This window comes from Poecile atricapillus, chromosome W (assembly GCF_030490865.1).
Source record: "Poecile atricapillus isolate bPoeAtr1 chromosome W, bPoeAtr1.hap1, whole genome shotgun sequence".
Taxonomy (NCBI): Eukaryota; Metazoa; Chordata; class Aves; order Passeriformes; family Paridae; genus Poecile; species Poecile atricapillus.
The window spans coordinates 91,897,478-91,917,284 of NC_081288.1; the positions used below are offsets into that span (position 1 = coordinate 91,897,478).

The 19,807-nt window shown below is 43.6% G+C and overlaps 1 long non-coding RNA gene across 1 annotated transcript; it reads right to left on the reverse strand.

Moving 5' to 3' along the window:
- Window positions 1-5,971: 5,971 nt before the first annotated feature.
- Window positions 5,972-12,525, reverse strand: LOC131591658 (uncharacterized). Its single transcript, XR_009280431.1, has 5 exons — window positions 12,428-12,525; window positions 10,585-11,693; window positions 9,261-9,525; window positions 7,431-7,513; window positions 5,972-6,298 (listed from the first exon to the last, which is right to left on the reverse strand). It is a non-coding gene; the product is annotated as an uncharacterized LOC131591658 (long non-coding RNA).
- Between the last annotated feature and the right edge of the window lie 7,282 nt (window positions 12,526-19,807).

The following is a 19,807-nucleotide window of genomic DNA, read 5'->3' on the forward strand; positions in this document are numbered from 1 at the left end:
TTTAGCAAATGTCCCAATTTCTCATGTTCTACTGATTATTTCAGTTTTGGAGGCAAATTGAATTGCGATAAATTAAAGGTATCAATGCTATTGTTGTTTGCATTCCTCAAGCAATCAGTCGGGCTGTCCAGTCTGCCTTTCGATTCCCCTCATAAATTTTGGAGTTTCTTGATTGGTGTGCTCTACAGTCCATGACTGCTACTTGTTTAGGTTTTTGTTCTGCTTTTATTAATTGCAGCACTGCATCTTGATGTTTAATGTACGCACCTTGAGAAGACAGTAGTCTTCTTTCTTTCCACAGTGCTCCGTGTACATGTTTTACTCCAAAAGCATACTTTGACTCAGTCCATATGTTTACCCTTCTCCCTTTACTCAATTTTAGTGCTCTGGTTAAGACAACCAGTTCTGCCCTCTGGGCAGATGTATTTGGTGATAATGCTTTTGCCTCCACTACTGTACTGTATTGAAAGACTGCCGAGCTGTTCACCAGTCTTCACAGAAGTAATTGTGAATGCCGTTTATTTCTATCTTTAGCACACCCTTTATAGGGTTCTACAGGGTCTGCAGGCAGAGCAAGCTACTATTGGCTAACACACACAGTTTACATTTTTTCTCTTACACACAGGGATATTGTTTTGCTTTACTCTCTCTTCTGCATGAAGGTTTCAAGGACTTTAGCCCTTAATATCACGACTTAGGTCAAAGGCTGGTTTGTGCAGACAGGCCTTTACTAATATATAAAATATAGCAACAATTCCCCCTTTCTCTTTTTGCACAAACCAGGCTTTGGATAAGATAACATACAACTTAGACTGTCATCTCAATTAACACTATAAGTAAAGTCCGTCCCCCTTCTAGCACAAGAGACCTCAACCATCTAGTGATGCCCCAGCTGGCGAACCAACCTCCGATGGGATCACTATCTTCCTTCAGGGCATGCAACCCATCCTGTAGCTGTTGTAGTTGCTTATGGATGGAAGCTGAATGATCAGCAAGATCCAAGCAGCACATGCCTTCAAACTCCCCACAACCATGTCCTTGTGCTAAGAGCAAAAAGTCAATTGCAACTTGATTTCATAGTACTGCATGATACACACTACTCATATCGGCTGAAAGCTCACTTAACATTGTGGATGTTAGGTTCAATTCTTCCTTAGTCTAACAAGCGAGCCTTTTTAGAGTTGCTAGGCCTTAATTCATTCAGGCTTCGCTTTGACTGTTTGGTGTTCTTCATTTTGCTAGCTATATTCAACAATTGATGTGAGCTTGGGTGGAACAAAGTAAGTTTCCCAAGATAACAGGGTCTTCTATGTGGATTAGCAGGAATCTAATTCCATGCTCTATCTCCACAGATTAGGAAGATGGAACTAGGTGATCATTTTGGTAATTGTCCTGTGAGATTGCACTACGAATAAAGGCTTTACTTACAGTGGTAGTAACGAGATCAGCTATAGGGTTGACTGCAGCCCAGTGCCGCATTACTTTGTTAGAATGACTTTTTGTCGGGGGTTCAAACATTATCTATCCACCTGAGGTATTGGTGGAACTTAACAAATCTAATTCTTCTGAGGGTTGTAACATTAAGAACTTTGGTAATTTTTGCTTGCTAACAGGCTTCAAGTTGTCTTAATGTGAAGCCAACAGTGCGACTACACTCTTGCAACATTGCCAATCGATTCAGTCGAGTCTCATTACTAATTAAACCTTTAAATGCTGGAGGATCCCATTCAGGGACTCCTATGAGACAGGTGCGAAAGGATCTCCAGGGGTGGCTAGGCTCAAACACATTGACCTTTGGCCAGTTCGATGTGCCAGAGTGACCCATATATTCTGTCACTTTTGGATGTTAGTTAGCAGACAGTTGGTCAGGACTATACACAACACAATTACCATAAGCATTTTACCATGTAAATGACACCATATTTGCAAACTCACAGCTAGAACTTCAATCGTTAAATGAACTTTCAAAGATGCTTACACTACCTCTTGAAGGGGGAATGCTTATACTTTATACTAACATAACAATTACTACACAAGCTAAACACTTAAACTATTATCTAACTACTTTTAACACAGGTGCTCTGGTATATGTGTAGTCTAAGCGTGAAAGCAATTTGCTAAAAGGGTAAACACACAACTACAGTTTGCTTTATATACAGTTAAATGGAGTCTCTTCTTAGATCTTCTACAGAATTTCTCCAGCACGATTCAGTCCTGGAACGTTCACTGCTCTCGTGATGTCAGCTGGCAGCTGATCGGTGACTGAGGGCTTTGATGTTCAAGTTGTTCTTCAGATCCTTCTAAATCTTAAAACAAAGGATACCTGAAAAATTGGTAGAGACACAACATCATAATAACAACATAGAATTTCTGTTGGCAACTGTCTATATAGTGTTCAGACACAACTGTGTCCTGACAGGTCCACTACTGATCCATGTCTGGAGTACCAAGGCTGTGTGATGACATCTCCGTTCACTGGATCTGTGTGTTCAGAGACATACAGTCTGGTCAGATGGACAGGTGACCTTTTTGAACCTGCCAACAAAACACAGGCACTTCTCTCCTTGAAGTTAATGAATTACACTAATTAAATGCTTTTAGGGCATCAATCTCCCCCGTTTTTCTTAAAAAAAATAAAAATGAGATGTACTTCTGTTATAAACATCAATAGCAACACAAAACCATATACACAATTAATAAGAACTTATACTAGTTAAAAATCAATTAAATCTTAAACATTATTAATAGGGTATATAATATAAAACTACTATTAATTACTAAAACACTGCACTAGCATCCCATAGTTAGCAAACAAACAGAAACAAAAATCAGTGAAGGATTGGATCATCACCTCTGGAAATGATTCTCCAAGCCCACTTCAAAATTGATCCAGCTGTCATATTAATAGGGTCAAATTGCTGAGTCAAAAAGTGACTCAAATACAGTTTTGGTACAGAAAATATCTGGATCTGTTGGCAAACATTCTATCCAGGTAAAGTCAAGGCTTGGCCAGGGCCTTAGGCTTTAAACTGGAAAGATGCCTCTTAACTCATTTCTAAAACAAGGTTCTCAATAGTAGCAGCTATGAGATGCTTACAGCATAGCAAATTGTTAAATTGCATTTGTACAAAGCAAATGATCAGGAGCCTTAGGTACCAGACTAATTAAACCATGCAGCAGTTGGTTTAATCTGAAGCCTCTCCTATGGCATCTGATCCTCAGCAATAGCACATCTTCTTAAAATTCTGGAAACACTGAAAAATAAGAAAACTATAACAAACAAAAACTGCAGAGATTGCAACAACTAGTAGAACTTCTAATGGAGTCAAGGGTGTCACAGACTGCATTCACTTCTATCCATAAGCAGGTGTTCACCAGTGTTCCATCACAGCTGTCTCAGCGGTGGCCGTCCTCTTCACTCTAGGAAAATAACTATACTTTGCAGTTTAAACAAGTGTCTCCAAGAAAACATAAAACAATTTAAATTAAACAATATCTAAACCCAACAATAATTACATATGACAAAAGGAAATAATAAACTTAACTTTAAAAGAATATCTAAGTTAGAAAACTTAACTTAAAAGCATTCAAGCTTAAACATTATAAAACTTGACTATCCTTAATTCTATTAGCACTTAATCTATATTAAATGAAAACATAACTTAATCTTATTCTGTTACTACAAAAAAGCAACTAAAAGTTTAATATATACCTTTTAAACACAATATATCAATAACATGGATTCACTATCAAGATTATAAAAATGTAGCAAACACATCACAATTCTATGTCATCTAGCTTTGAGAATAACCCACAATAACTGCAAATGTTACTAAAAATACTTATTCATAATAGAAATTTGCCTAGTATATGCTTAAATTGGTTAGGATTTTAAAGTGCAGTTTTTCTAGAGAAAAACCACAACAACATGGGATTTGGCAGGTTGCCATCCAGCTTTTATAGCACTTTTCAAAAAGATTAAGTCCAATTTTTAAACTAAAATCTAAAATCCAAATTGGTATATATGCAGTTATATGTGTTTTATATAACAAAAGAACTCACATTAAAATTCCCTTATTAAAATTGTGGAAAAACCAAGCAAATAGATAATATATACCTTAACTTAACTTTGTCTTGTACAGTAAAGTTCTCTTAACTAATTATTTTTTTTTTTTAAACCACAAATCTCTTCTATAGATAACACTAATTGGAAGAAGGTTTTCCTAGAAGCTGTAAATCACACCATATTTTAACCTTAGGTTCTAAGACCAATTATTGCAAGGCAACTTCTGTTAGTATTCACCTTAAACACTTTTTTTTTTTTCTTTCTTAACTTTTAAAGAACCACAATAATTTCTGTAGTAAAATCCTAAAAACTGAAATTGCATAAACTCATAATTATTTAAAACACAAAATTAACTCTACAATGGTATATAAAAACATTTTGAAAACCCAGTAAATCATGACCCTGCAACAAACCAGGCACCATCCCAGTGCCCCCCCCGAGAGAGGGAGCGGGGGGGTGGACGGCCCACTCTGCTGCTGCTGCAGCTCTGCTCTTATCTTTCTTCACATTCTCTACATACTCTCGCAGCGAGGAAAAACGGAGAGAAAAAAAAAAAAAAGCCTCACAAAGTTAACTTTAACAAATGCAGTTTTTTCTCTCAATCTCTCTTGTTGTTCGCCGATAGAGGAAGAAAGGGCACGATTTTGCAAAAGCAGACGATTTTACATGAAAAGTCTCTCACGGCCAGGTGCTAACAACGGCGATCATTGCAGTTTATCAGCTTCTAATTACAAGGATGAATTTTGAACTAGATACCATATAGTTTGAGATTTTTTGACTAGTTTGTCTCTGAAGCTGTCTGAGCCACCTGTTTTTGCTCAGTTGTTTCTGTAATTGTTCAGAGTGGCCTTGGAACTTTTCTTGCGCTGCTTCTACCCCCAGGGTGCCTTTGTTCTCTGCGCCCACCTCGCTCCCTCATGTCCCCCTGGTTCGGGTGGAAACCAGTCCACATCCGGCTTCTTTTCTTCCAGGGTGGTAAAGATGGAACTTAAATAAGGTTGTAGTGCTAAAAGTGACTCCAAAAATGAAGCAAATAGTTCTGGATGTATCACATCCTGCCATAACTGAACAGATTCTGTTCGTTGTTTCAGCGTTCGCTGTGGAACTTTTTTTCTCATTATTTTCTTCTCCCTAACTCTCCCTCCCTCTCTCCAAGGGCAGCATGATAGGAGTACTTGCCCAGCAGTGGGAGGTAAAGGCATCTGCCGCTGTGACGCAGGTAGAATTACGGGGCTCACAGCTTCAGCATATCTCACTTTTCTGTTTTTTAAGGTATTAATTACAATCTGCCAAGTTCGACCGAGAAACACAGTGTCCTTGCTCTTTTCCGTAATTGCCGTTTCTCACATCAGAGCCAATATATCAGTCTGTTCTTGCACCGCAAAAAGCAGTGAGCACTGCAAATGCTCATGACAATTAGCCCATATAATGAGCATATCCAAGTCCCTTTCCTGGGCTGCTTCACCTCATTTAACGAGGATGCAGAGAAGCAGTTTATCTGCCGCCGCAAATTCCACATCCATGCTGACGTCAACCCGCAAGAGGGAAGGTTGTGACCCTTCTACAACGCCCTTGCCTGCCTGGGCCCCCCCCAGCAGCCCTACTTCCACATCTAACCGCTCCGCGTCTCACTGCGCTCAGGCTGCCTATCTGGTGCCGATCCGAGCCCGCGACGATTAATGCCCAGATCCACTCCGCTGACTCCAAAGCCCCTCTGCCCGCAGGGGTGTCCCTGTTCGGGCGCCAAATATTGAAAGACTGCCGAGTTGTTCACCAGTCTTCACAGAAGTAATTGTGAATGCCGTTTATTTCTATCTTTAGCACACCTTTTATAGGGTTCTACAGGGTCTGCAGGCAGAGCAAGCTACTATTGGCTAACACACACAGTTTACATTTTTTCTCTTACACACAGGGATATTGTTTTACTCTCTCTTCTGCATGAAGGTTTCAAGGACTTTAGCCCTTAATATCACGACTTATGTCAAAGGCTGGTTTGTGCAGACAGGCCTTTACTAATATATAAAATATAGCAACAGTACTGACTGTTGTTACCACATATCCAGCGTATCTGGTCCCATTCTCCACGAAGCTGCTTCCATCTGAGAATAGCTCCCATTCTGGTTGCTTTAGTGGGATGTCTTCCAGGTCTTCTCTTGCTGAATAGGTGTACTCTATTACTTCTACAGTCATGCTCTAATGGGCCTTCTTCAGTTGTGATACCTAGGAACAAAGCTGGATTCAAAAGGTTAGTTGTCTTTAGTGCGACATCATCCTGCTCAGTCAGGATTACCTGGAATTTCATCGTCCTGTTTGGAGATAGCCAATGGGCCCCCTTTTTGTTCTAAAACAGTGGTTACCATATGTGGCACGTAGACATTTATGTGTCTACCCATAGTGAGTTTTTTTAGCTTCTTGTATCAGCATCACAGTGGCTGCAACTGCCCGCAGGCACGAAGGCCATCCGGCACTCACATTGTCAAGTTGTTTGGAGAAGTAACCTTCCGGCCTTTTCCAGCTTCCCAAACATTGGGTCAGCACTTCCAGTGTCGGGTATAGAGATCTTTTGCGAAATTCTGCAGACAGAGCCCTCAAGCGAGTGTGGGGTGCTTTTCACCTTGGCGTGTGCGGTTTACAGGAAATTCGAGTCGCCCCCCCTTGCTTTCTAGACACCGCTCACTCTTTTGGGAGTGTTGGGCTAGGTGCAGCTGGAGCAAAACGTCCTTCCCCTAATACAGACTACACAACAAACCTGCAGCCCCTTCTGTCTGTCAGAAATCCTGTCTGTGACTCCAGTTTAAATATCACGATTTGCTAACACGAGTGGGAGTCGTGAGAAGTTAGTTTGATCTCAGAGTGCAAAAAGGACACAAAGGGATTTCAGTTTAAATCACAACAGCAATAATGCACCTTTATTTTAGTGCCAACAACAAGGGTTATGTGATAGAGGAGAGGGAGAGAGAGAGGGAGAGATAAAGAAAACAAAGTAAAAAGAGAGAGAAGAAGGGAGTTATAGCTACCAACAGATGAGACGGGGTCACTGGGGTCTTCTTCCGTGGGGAGATCTCGCTGAAATTAATTTAGCCTTATGTAATTCTATGATTTTAAAACTTTTTACTATCAGTCGCAGTGGTTTTAATGTGGGCAAGTGGTTAGATCAGCTTTGCATAGTTGGCTTTTCCTGGGTCCTGTCCATTACTCATGTACTCTTTAGTCTCCAACCTTGGAGCATCCTGTCTGTTGTGTAGGGGCACATCAGGAGATGGGAGAGGGTTCTTCCTTCTACCCCAAGCACAGACAAGTGTCTGGTCTCCTTCAACTCAGGAGTTAGTTGTGTCAGTCACCTCAAGGTTGAAGTCTGGCTTACCTTCCTCTTGCAGAGCCTGAAGGCAGGCTGTCACTCAGCCTAAGACAGTGTACTGTTGCCTTTTTCCCAACCTGGAAATTAAACTTGAGATAATTTTAGTAAGGAGGTAATATAAGAGCAGACCTCTATTTGAAGGCCTTCAGGGGCAGCTATGGAAAGATGTCCACAAAAGCCCATGCCCCCAGGGATGACTACATTTTTATAGGTTTTAGGAAATTAGCATAAGTGATAAAAAGAACCAATTAGGAGCACAAGTGGTGATGCAATTCCCTCCCAGGTCAAGCCCCTTCTCTGGAGTCCCCGCCTTGGCACTAGCTGTACTTTGTCCATGAAAATGTATCTCAAAGAGTTGCTCTCAGCCTTGGTTCCCAGGAAGAACCAAGATAGCACTGGGGCCTTGTACCCCCCCCAGGGCTTGGAGCTCTGGAATTTGTTTTGTCTTTCTGCCTAGGGAAAGGCCATGGAAAAGTACTAGGGAAACTAGCTACTAATACAATAGGCTACAGAGCTACAAATACATGTGTGAAGAATACAGAGAAACATATAAAAGAAAAAAAGCAAAAACCAAACAGCATCAGTACAATACTACACATGGATCTCCTGCTTGTGTTCCAGGATACTGTGCTGCCTGTTGAGCTCCTCTTGTAACAGTTACTTTTCCAAGGAGATCTTCCTCTTGGGCACACTTGCAGCTATGACATCCACCGCTACCTTTGGACACTAAGGGGGACTTCAAGGTACTAGAGCTCTTTCCCTGCCCTTTGCTCATTGTCCATCACTCCCACACAGAGCTGTTGGTTACTCTCTATTTCTCCCTCCTCACACCCTCAGTTATAGTTTAAAGCCCTCCTAATGAGTTCAGCTACCCTACTGGCAAAAATACCTTTGCCCTGCTTAGTGAGGTGGAGCCCCTCTCTCCCAAGCAGATGCTGATGCACAAACAGGGTCCCTTTCTCATAGATCCCAAAAGCCTGTTGCCAGCACCAGTTCTGCAGCCAATTATTGACTCGCATTATTAGCACCCTTTCCCCTCAGGGGCAGGACTGAGGAGAACACCCCCTGGGCCCTCATGCCCTTGACTACTGCCCTCACAGCTCATGAGTCATTGCTAGGGGAAACCTTGTGTCACAGATGCACTCCTCCTGTTAGAACTAACTGAACTTTGGTCCAGGCAGATGCTCAACAAGTAAGACTATCCAAAGTTAATCCTACTGTGTGAGGCTATCGTCGAGAATGCAGCACCAAAGCCAACAAACTGTTTTTGCTGGATGCTGGGCTGATAAGCGGCCAAAACTGCATGAACACAGCAGAAAATCTGACTACAAGTCAACCACTTGATGCTATCAATATGTGCAGCCATCAGGGTCCGTTGAGCTCTCCCTCCATAGCATCTGGCTGCACGGCAGTGATCTCTCCTGGAGTAGGAATGCCTCTCAAGGTTACCCCTCAAGGCTGAGAGATCCCTTACTGGATACCAGGCATTGATGGGTTACTAAGGGACATTTTTTTCATAAGCATAGTAACCTTACACAATAATCTTTGTATTCTGTACTGACATTAAGTCTAGCAAATAGCTTACTGTCTCAGTTCTGAGACAATTTGTAAGAGCACTCTGGAATGGGTCATCTTCTCTAAAAGGTTCTCAACAATCCCTTTTCACCAATAGGAAATGAATACTAATAGATGAAAGTGAAAAAACCCAAAAATGGTTTATTAGCAAACAGAATTCCCACAAGGCAAGGGGAAAAGAGTAAATAACTGCTAGGTATTAAACTGTCAGACCTCAGCCCCCACACATTGGAATAAAGACCCAAAATCCCGGAGGAATACCTGCTCACAACATGCAGTACAAGATTGCGCCGGCTTCCCTCTCAGGCAAAACAGGAGCTATCATGGATCAGTTCCAGCAAAATGAAAGCCCAGTGCCTCATCTGGTGTTGAACTCCTCCCCACGGCAGTGAACAACAGAATGGTTATGGCAGAGGTGAAGCAGCTGGGCTGAAGTCTCAGTGTTTTTTCTCTCCCGGCTCAGCTCGCAAGGGCTTTAGACTGGAGTAGGGCCGCTCTGTTCCTGACAGTGCAGTGTCTCTGATCTCTGAAAAAGCAGCTGCTCAGTTTGCTTCAAGCAAGTCCAAAGATCGCTACTACAGCTTCTCCAAGCCAAGGAAAGCTTTTTTCCTGACTGGGCCAAAAAACCCAAGCCAGCCAGGCAAAAAAAAAAAATCACACTGCACCGACCCACAGAAAACCTGAGCAGCAAGAGTTTAAAAATGCTCGTGTAGCAACAGAAGCTTCCCCACCCTGGCCCCACACACATCCAGTCCCTGGGCCTTAAAGACACAGCAACCATATTTGGGCACAAAGCAGATCACGGAATATGCATTCATAATAACTCACTCCAAGACACTGACTATTGACCGCAAATCCATCTCTACTTATTAAAAAAATTCAGTACATAAATTTACTGACTAGAACTAAATAAACCAACTGCTAGATCAGATCTGAGTGATCTCTGACCCTTCTCCTGTGACACCTGGACAGCATCAAAAGCATTTGTGGTGGCTTGACCTTGGCTGGATGCCAGGTACCCACCAAGCTGCACCATCACTCCTACTTCTCAGCTAGACAGGGGAGACAAAATTAGATGGAAAACATCTCACAGGTTGAGATAAGGCAGTTTACTAAAACAAAAGTGAAAGGTTTTGGGTGAACAAGCAAAGTGGAAAAAGAAAATAATTCTATCCTCTAATTTTCATCAGCAAGTGCCTCATGGCCACTTTCTGGGAAGCCGGACTTCAGCATGCATAGCGGTTGCTCTGAAAGGCAAATGTTGTGAATAACAAATGTGCCTCCTTCCTCCTCCTTTACTTAGCTCTTCTATCTGAGCTGACATCATATGGTACAAAATATCCCTGATTCATGGACAAAGACTCTCCAACTAATTAAAGTTAGAAAGTGGTATGTTTATTACAATGCTGGGCACACCCAGGAGAAATCTCCCACAGGCATGTGGAAAATCCACGGGGCTCTTGCCCTCTTTTATCCACAGAAATCTTACATATTCATATAATTATTCACTACACCTATACATATGAATTGCCTAACCCCGCCTACCCCCCATTTGTATTAAAATGAGCTTAAAGTCTTTACGCACCTGCGTAGTTCTTTCCTCCAAATGGGTGGGTGGGTTTCAAAATGAGTCAGTGGTCTCCTGAGATGAAGTCAGGGACATCTTCCTCATGTTAAACTTTTCACCTTTGTCTTGTTGGCAGGCTCTCTGCTCCCTTGGCCATAGTCCAGACCTCCCCATCCTGGTTCTGGCTGGTCCTTGGGCCCAGGTGCAGCTATGGTTTCTTTATCTTCACAATGGCTCATCTTTCTTGTCTCCTTCTACAAACACATCTAAATCAAGCAATTAATATATTGTCTTAGCTCTAACTAGGTCCACCTGGTAATAATTAACCATCTACATAGTTTCTATTCCTCTTGATAAACTCTTAATCAAAATATATTGCTTCTGTCTTGCTAGCTACATTCTTAGCTTCTAAGTTCTTTTAACCCTTTGATTCAATCCCTCTGGCCAATTTGGGTCAGCTGTGCTGGTTGTGTCCTCTCCCAGGATTTTGCCCATCCCCAGCCTACTGATGATGGGACAGAATGATGGAGAGACAGCATTCATGCATTGACAACACTGCTCAGCGGTAGCCAAAATACTGGGGCGTCATCAACACTTTTCTAGCTACCAATACAAAGCATGGCACTGATAGCTGCTATGGAGAAAATGAACTCCATCTCAGCCACACCCAATACAATCTCCACCCCTTACTCCATACCATTTGCATCATACTCAGATCCCACAGATTTTTATACATCTATATCTATATCTAGATATCTTCTAACTATTCCATTGTATTTATTTGTCATGACTGAAATCCCTTCTTACCAACACAACTTAAACTCCATCATTAAACACTCTTTATACCCAAGACATAGATGTATACATTTTCATTAACTACTGTCCCCCATCCTTTCACAGATAGTTATTATTTTCCCATTTCATGGGCTTCCTCCACTATTACAGATGTTCAAAAAGAGGCCATAACTTGGGCTCCATTCCATCAAGATGGGTGCTCAGGACAGGAGAAGCAGCGCACTTGATCACTGGGCCCCAACACCGGCCCTGCCTGGGTCATCATCTCACTCTCCTCTCTCCTTGTAAAATTCACTCATCGTTGGTTCATGTCACTCCTGCTACTTTACTTCCTGCAACATACAATTTACAGATTATTTTTCATGCAAGGTTTAATCTCCTTGAGGCACACACCAAGTCTCCCCATCCTTTTGTGTTACCCACCAAGTACACCCAGGTCCTTGAGCAAAGGCAATCCCACAAATGGGTTTGCCTTTTCCCATGGAAGGAGAAATCTACATAGACTTGCCCAGCCACTTCCCTGTGTATAGTACAGGAACCTTATCTCCTCCCACAGTATGTAGGGGTTTTGCTTGGGCAGGACCAGGGTGGTTAGGAGATCCCTCTGGTGTTAACCCACCAAGTGGCTTCTGCTAAATTTGTATCCCAAAGCTTCCATGCCCCATTGGCTAGCACTCTTAAAATAGTCTTTAGCACTCCATTATAACTCTCAATTTTTCCAGAGGCTTGTGGGAAATGGGAGATGTGATATATCCACTCAATGGCACGTTTCTTTGCTCAAGACTTTAAGAAGTTATTTAAAAAATGAGACTCTTTGTCTGATTTCATTCTTTCTGGCATACCATGTCACCATAAACTGTGCCTCTCAAGACCTAAGTGGTGTTTTGAGCAGTGGCATGGTATAAAGGGCATGTTTCCAGCAAACCAGTGGTTGCCTCCACCATGATAAGTACGTAGCTCTTGGCTTTGTCGTGTTTATGGCAGTGATCCAATATAGTCAATTTGCCAGACCTCATCATATGGGAAAACCAGCCACGGCCCTCTATTCCAAGGAGATTTTACTCACGTGGCTCCCTTGATTGTAGCATGTTTCACATTCATGAGTGAACTCTGTGACAGACTCCATGACCAGTTCCACACCTTGATTGTGAGGTGCGCCCTGCCCAGGGAGGCAAAGATCTAGGTTCAGATAAGCATTGTTAAAGTGAGAGGCGTGGCTTTAAAACCCGGGAAGAGGGAATTCCATTCCTCTGCCTCAGGGGATGGGTGAGCCTAGGAGGAATTGATCCACCCCTGACCCCTCGTGGGGTGGCAGTCTAGGGAGTTCGGATTAGTTCTGTGCCCCTGGGGTTTCTCCCTTGCTCTGTCCCTATTAGTCCCCGACCTTAAACTCCACCCTGGTTCTGTCCCACAAAACCCATCACCCTGCCTCTGTTTGGAGCTCTCTGTCTCTGGATCTAAGCCAACTTTGTTCCTGTGCTGAATAAATAGTTTCCTGAGCAGAAGCGCATCTTGTTGGAGTCTCATGTCGGTCACTGGTAACTGTAGCCTCTCTGGATGTGATTCTGCAGCTCCAGAAAGCTACACTCGATCATTAGTGTAGTGGGCCATCTGATCCTTGTGTCTTGGGGATGGTTTTCATCCCATATCCATTTTTTTGGTTTGGATTTTGTTTATTGTCTGGAAATAGTAACTGCCTCCTCCCCAACTCGGGGAGTATCACCATGGGTGAGAGCCCCCTGGGATTACTGCGAGAGTTGGGGAAAGGGGCAATTGCTTCTTTCTGGTGGGGTGATCATCTCCATGGCCACACAGCACAGTGTTTCTGGCTAGAGATATTGTTGCCTTGTGGTTTTTGCCTGTTTCTTTTTTTTCTTCTTTTTTCCTTCGGCACTGTGATGGGAGCTTACTGGCTTGCTTCTCTGCTCCTTTGCTTGCTTGGGAGCCCACAGCCAGAATGTGCTGCACTGGGAACCCACCATCCCCATGCCGGGGCCGACCCCTCTGTGCATCCCGACCCTGGGACTAGCCATTGCTGGTGAGCTATCCAGGGGAGTGACTTCCCACCCAGCCCCACTGCTCTCTGCTGCTGCTTCAGGGCTTCTTGCTAGACTTTAACCCAACACCTAGACACCCTGTAGCTTCTGGTATGCCCTGGAGTTTCTGCTACATTTTTTTTGCTACCCTCAGGTATGCCTGCCTCTGCCATTTCAGCTTGCTGCTTCTGAGGTTTCCTGCTGCAGTTCATTCCATTTTCAAAGTGGCACTGAGACCAGCTGCTTCCTGTGAGTTTGCAAAGGAAAGCCCGTTCTCTCTCTCTCTCTCTCTCTATGGCTTGCCTGCCATTACCATGTGAAGAGAGATGGCTGAGCTCACACCACAGCACCCCCTGCAGCCACAGGGAATCATCGCACCTGCCCTGCCCAGCCAGGAGCCAACAGTGTCCCTGCTGGCTGTGACCATAGCTACACCAACAGGGAAAGCGCTTGACAGCCAAGAGAAGGCTCGTGTTGGGTTTCTGGTTTTGTTTGTTCTTGCTGCTGTCGTTGTTGTTTGTTTGCCTTGTTATATATATATATACATATATATGTATATATATACATATATATGTATATATATACTAATAAAGAACTGTTATTCCTTTTCCCATATCTTTGTCTGAAAGCCTCTTAACTTCAAAGTTACAATATTTTGGAGGGGAAGAGGTCAAATTTTCCATTCCAAGAGAGGTTCCTGCCTTTCTTGGTAGACACCTGTCTTTCAAACCAAGACACCTCGATAACCCTGTCTCTAAAACCCTAATGGTCAACCTTGGGTTTCCCCTGATGTTCTTTGCCAGAGGCTCCAAGTGAGACCATGCTACCCAACTGCAGTGTAGAGTATATTTTGCATAGCTGGTCCCGTCCGAACAGGACCAAGAGCTACCTCACAAGCTATTTCCTGTTTGATCTGCTCAAAGGCCTGTTGTTGCTCAAAGCCTCACTCAAAATGGTTCTTCTTCTGGGTCACTCGATAGAGAGGTCTCACAAGCTGACTATAACCTGGAATATGCATTCTCCAGAACCCCAAAAGGCCTACAAAAGCCAGTGTTTCTTTCTTGTTAGCTGCTGGAGACATAGTTGCTATCTTGTTAACGACACTCATAGGCACATGATGACATCCATCCTGCCAATTGACACCCAAGAACTGGATGCCCCATGCAGGTACCTTGACCTTACTTTTTTTATACCAAACCCAGCTTTCAGAACATTCTGAACTATTCTTTTTCCTTTCTCAAACACTTCTTCTGCCTCACTGCCCCCCACAATGATGTCATCAATGTATTGTAGACATTCAGAGGCATCACCCATTTCCAGTACACTTTGGATCAGTCCATGAGAGATGGTAGGGCTGTGTTTCCACCCCTGGGGCAGTTGATTCTAGGTGTATTGGACACCCCGCCACATGAAAGCAAACTGTGGTCTGCATTCTGCTGCCAAAGGAATTGAGAAAAATGCATTGACAATGCCAAGTGCAGCATACCACCTGGCTGCCTTCAACTCCAGTTCATACTAGAGCTCTAACATGTCCAGTACAGCAGCACTCAGTGGAGGCATTACTTCATTCAGGCCATGATGGTCTACTGTTAACCTCCACCCTCCATCAGACTTTTGCACTGGCCATATGGGATATTAAAAAGCGAGTGAGTCTTGCTGATCGATCCTTGGCTCTCCTTATCCACCTTCTCTTTGTCACTTCTGGGGGCAATTACTGTAGTTGCTGTTGTTTGGGTTCCTATCTCAGCCATAGTGTCCTTAAATGCAGTTTGGGTCCCTGCCTCAGCCACACTCCTCTGCAGTACTGAACTGTGTCTCAACAGGCACAGGCCAGGTCCCAGTACAGGACGAGAAGCTGCTGGGTTTCATCAGGGTAGGTAAGGCACCCTTCTATCAGGTGACATGTCAGTTTGCCAGGGTTCATTACCTGTTAAGGTGTAAAGTCCCAGGCAATGGGAGGTGATAACCGCTCTAGAAACCTGCCCAAATCCTTCCACACACACTGCCACACAGGGACCAGCCACTTCAGGGCGCATTCCAGTATCTCCTCACCTACAGTTTTTGTCTTACACCAGGATCACACCATATTCCACAAACCCCATAGTGTACCAAAAGCATTAGTTAATAGTATTAATAGTATTCAACAGCTTACATAAGGAGGAACAAGGAACACGGGAGCCTGCATTCTAAAACCATGCACATCATTCCCAGGTAGGGAGAGGCATTCCCTCATCGTCCCCAGAAAACAGATTCCCTAGCATGACAAAGCCATGAATGTTACAGCAAAGCACAGAGCCACTGTTTGTATTAACACGTTCCCAAACTCAATAAAACAAAGAGATAAGCAGTGCACCTGACAAACCCCATGTCCTGTACAGGAGCTTGCTACTCAATACCTACTATTACTATACCATGCAAGATATATAACTGCTATAGTCTTGGCTCACACTGGGTACCAAAATGTACTGTGGTGGGTTGATCTTGCCAGGATGCCAGGTGCCCACCAAGACGCTCTAAACACTCCCCTTCTCAGCTGAACAGGGAAGAGAAAATAAGATGGAAAACAACTCACAGGTTGAGATAAGGCAGTTTACTAAAGTGAAAGCAAAAGTTTGCGCACAAACAAGCAAAGAGGTGAAAGGAAAAAAAAAATATTCTTTACTTCCCTTTACCTCCAATCAAGAAGCACTTTGTGGCCACTTTCTGGGAAGTGGGGTTTCTCTGGAAGGCAAACACTGTAAATAAGAAATGTCCCTGCTTCCTCCTCCTTTTCTCAGCTTTTATATCTGACCTGATGTCATATGGTATGGAATATCCCTCTGGATAGTTTGGGTTAGCTTTCCTGGTTATGACTCCTCCCAGAATCTTGCCCACCCACAGCCTACTGATGATGGGGCCAAATGTTGGAGACATAGTGCTGATGCTGTGCCAACACTACTCAGGAGCAGCCAAAACACTGGTGTGTTATCAACACCTTTCTAGCTACCAATGCAAAGCATGGCACCGTGAGAGCTCCTTTGGGGAAACGAACTCCATCTCAGCTACACTCAATGCAGCATCATTGGTGCCTGATTCTCAGCTTTGGGTGTCCTTTGCTGCTGAAGTTGCAGTTATAGAAGATGGATTGGTGCCTGCGCTTCAGTCAAATCAACATTCTGTTCCAATCCTTGTCGAAGAAAAGGGTAGGGAATTACATTGCCAGCCTTACTTATTGTCTTTTTACCCTTCACGTCCTCAAGACATTGCCTTCTGTAAGGTCCTGTCCTAATAAAGGTTAGCCAGACCACCCTCACATATCCTCCATGGCATCTTTATAGCTGGTCCTGGGTTTCCAACACATACACACACACACACACACACAAAGAGCACCCAATGGGCTCTGCTCAGTGGCATCCCTTCCAATGCAGGAGTTCCAGATCATTCCCGCTTGTATCACCAAGTGAGAAAAAATGGAGACTAGATCTTTTTTCTCACAAGAACCTCTTATTGCTCAGAAAGAAGGCTTTTTCCATTGAAACTTTCCCCCTCTCAAAGTGTCTGGATCCCCAGATATTGATGGAATTTGCTACTTCCAAAACATTCTGTTCCTACCCTGGTCACTATCAATCTCTAAACCACCAACCTCCTTCTACATGGACAAATCTGCCTTTAAGGCTTTCTGATGCCACATCTTGGCTGACTGCCAAGGGCTCAACCAGCTGTTCTCTCACTGCCCCTCCTCAACAGGATGGGAAGAAAATAGGATGAAAAAATTCCTTCAGAACATAGCCACCTTCCAGATCTAAGGGCAGCAGGGAAATACCTGCCTCAGACATCATTTTGCTCTTTCTTAAATATGCTTACACAGGGGTGCCACCAGTTGCTTAGCTTTGGCCCTCAGGGAGTCCAGTGCCTAGCTGTCAGGAACTAGCTGTGTCCTTCACAGGGCAGATCCTGACCTCTTCTCACAGAGGCCACCTCCTCAAGCTGCACCTGGAGCACTGTGTCCAGTTCTGATCTCTGCAATTAAAAAAAAAAAAAAAAAAAAAAGACACACTGGAGAGGGTCCCAAGGAGGGCTATGAAGATGATCAACGAGCTGGAGAACCTGCCCTATGAGGAAAGCCTAAAGGAGATGGGTCTTTTCTCCCTTGGAAAAGAGAAGGTTCAGGAGGAATGTCATCATAGTATTCTGGCTCTCAAAAGGCAGCTGCAAAAAGGACAGAGGCTCTCCCATCTCAAGGAGCCATATGGAGAAGGCTCAGTGGGAGTGTATTCCTAATTCATTTTTACACTTACACTTTCCTCCCTCCCCTCAATCCAGTCACCACGTCGATAATTTGTAAGTTGATTTTGGTTTTAGATTGATTGATTTTAGATTCTAGTTTGATTTTCCTCTATGTGCCTTAACCATTTAGTAGTAGTAAAATGACCCTTACCAACAAACTTTGTTGTGCTTTCACCTTTATACGAAACTTGCTTTTGCTGATACCTTTGCCGGTGATTCTTTAAGCGACCTAAAACACCCATTTGCACAAATTGGTGCAATTAGCAGGATGGCAAGTGATAGCACTGACTACTTACAGCAGCATGGAATAAGTCCAAGTTCTAAGTTCTCAGACAAATGGGTTTAGCATGATCCAAAAGCTGTGGAGAAACATCTAAAAGGAGCTATTGGCTGCATGAAGGCTAGCAAAGAGAAAGGGATTATTTGCAAAATGTTAGGCACCTGCCTAGTCTCAGGGGGAACCTCCTCATAGTATTCCAGTACTTAAAGGAGGCTAGAAAGAGGACAGAGGCTTTCTTCACAAGAAGCCACATGGAGAAGACAAGCGATAATGGGCAGAGGTTGCACTAGTCCCCATCACTAGTTTTTCAAGATGAGATTGGAAAGGTTGCTAGATAATCTCATCTATACTCCCTTTCCAAGAAAATGCTGGACCAGATGATCTTTTGAGGTCCCTTCACACCTGGGCTGCTCTAGGATCCTACGATTATCCAGTGAATCTGTTTCATAACCCTTGTCTCTCTCTGGTTTAGAGCAAAGTATCATCAACCTTGCCTGTGAGATGGGACATAAAATTCCACCAGGCACTACAAATTTCCAAAGCCTATGGCAATCATCCCATCTCTCAGAATGTATAAGCCTTACCTAGCTTCTCCAAAATCCCCCCACCCCCCTGAAAGTGGGAACACCTTCTAGGTACACAGACAGAACAATAGGCATTACCTACCTCAGCCATTCGGTAAGCAAACACTACACCAGTGCAGTTTCCATCTACTTCAGGTAAATAAGTTCAATCTCTGCCCTGGGACTATTAAATAAAGGGGAAGTCCTTGGGTTACTTATACACCTGCATCACCAAACTTCACCCAGTTTCTTGGGGATCTCTACGAAATGAAGACACCTTTTAGTTGGCACCTCACATGCCTCCGTAACATAGAATTCAAGGGCAATGAAGGACCGCCCTCTTTTCCCATGACCATCTCCCTTTTTTAATAGCTCTTAAAGCAAGTTGAAATTTGCTGTCTTCCTGCAACGTAGTTTTGGTTTCCATCTGGCTTGGGATGGAGGTTACTTTCCCCATAGCAGTCCACATAGTGCTCTGTTTTGCAGCTGTAGCTAGAAGGGTGTTATAATACACCAGTATTTCAGCTACTGTGGAGCACTGCTTCCATAGCATGGAGGCTGTCACTCCAACCACCCACACAGTCCAGTAAGTGGGGAAGAGGCAAGAGATTGGGAAGGGACAGAGTCAGAACAGCAGACCCAAATTGACAAAAGAGAGATTCCACAGTGCTATGGAAGCACCACAGCTACCAGTCAGACCCAGTGTTTTCTTCTACCATACTTCTCACCAGAAAAGGGATATTGATGGGACCTTATCACACATCTGTTCATAAAGCAGGAGGTGGATGCTTCTAACACATCGCACCATGCCAAAAAACACTCGGAAAGCATGCATGTAGCCTCACATACAGTATCTTCTACAGTTTTAGCAGCAGCCTACTACACAGGCTTTCTGTACACAGGCGTACCACTGCCAAAGAACTGAGACGTTGCTACCTACAAGATGTGGGAGACTGCTAAGCGCTTTCAGCATCATGCTTCAAATGACCAGACAAATCGCTATCAATAAAATGCTGCTATCAGGCTGAAACATTCCACATACTTGCACTCCAGGGAGACAGTGCTTGAACTTGAAGAACTACTTCTCTTCAGTAAGACGCGCAAGACGGAGATGATATCCCCATGACAAAACTTTATTGTGCAACTGCTGCTAAAAGCTTTTATTACCTTTCACAGACACATGTCACAAAAAATTACACACCAACAGCGGCTAGATTGACGAGCAACAGACGAAATCCATTCAGTGGCGATTTGTACATGTGCAGCAACTCTTGCGGTGCAAAAACCTTAGCCAGGTGGCC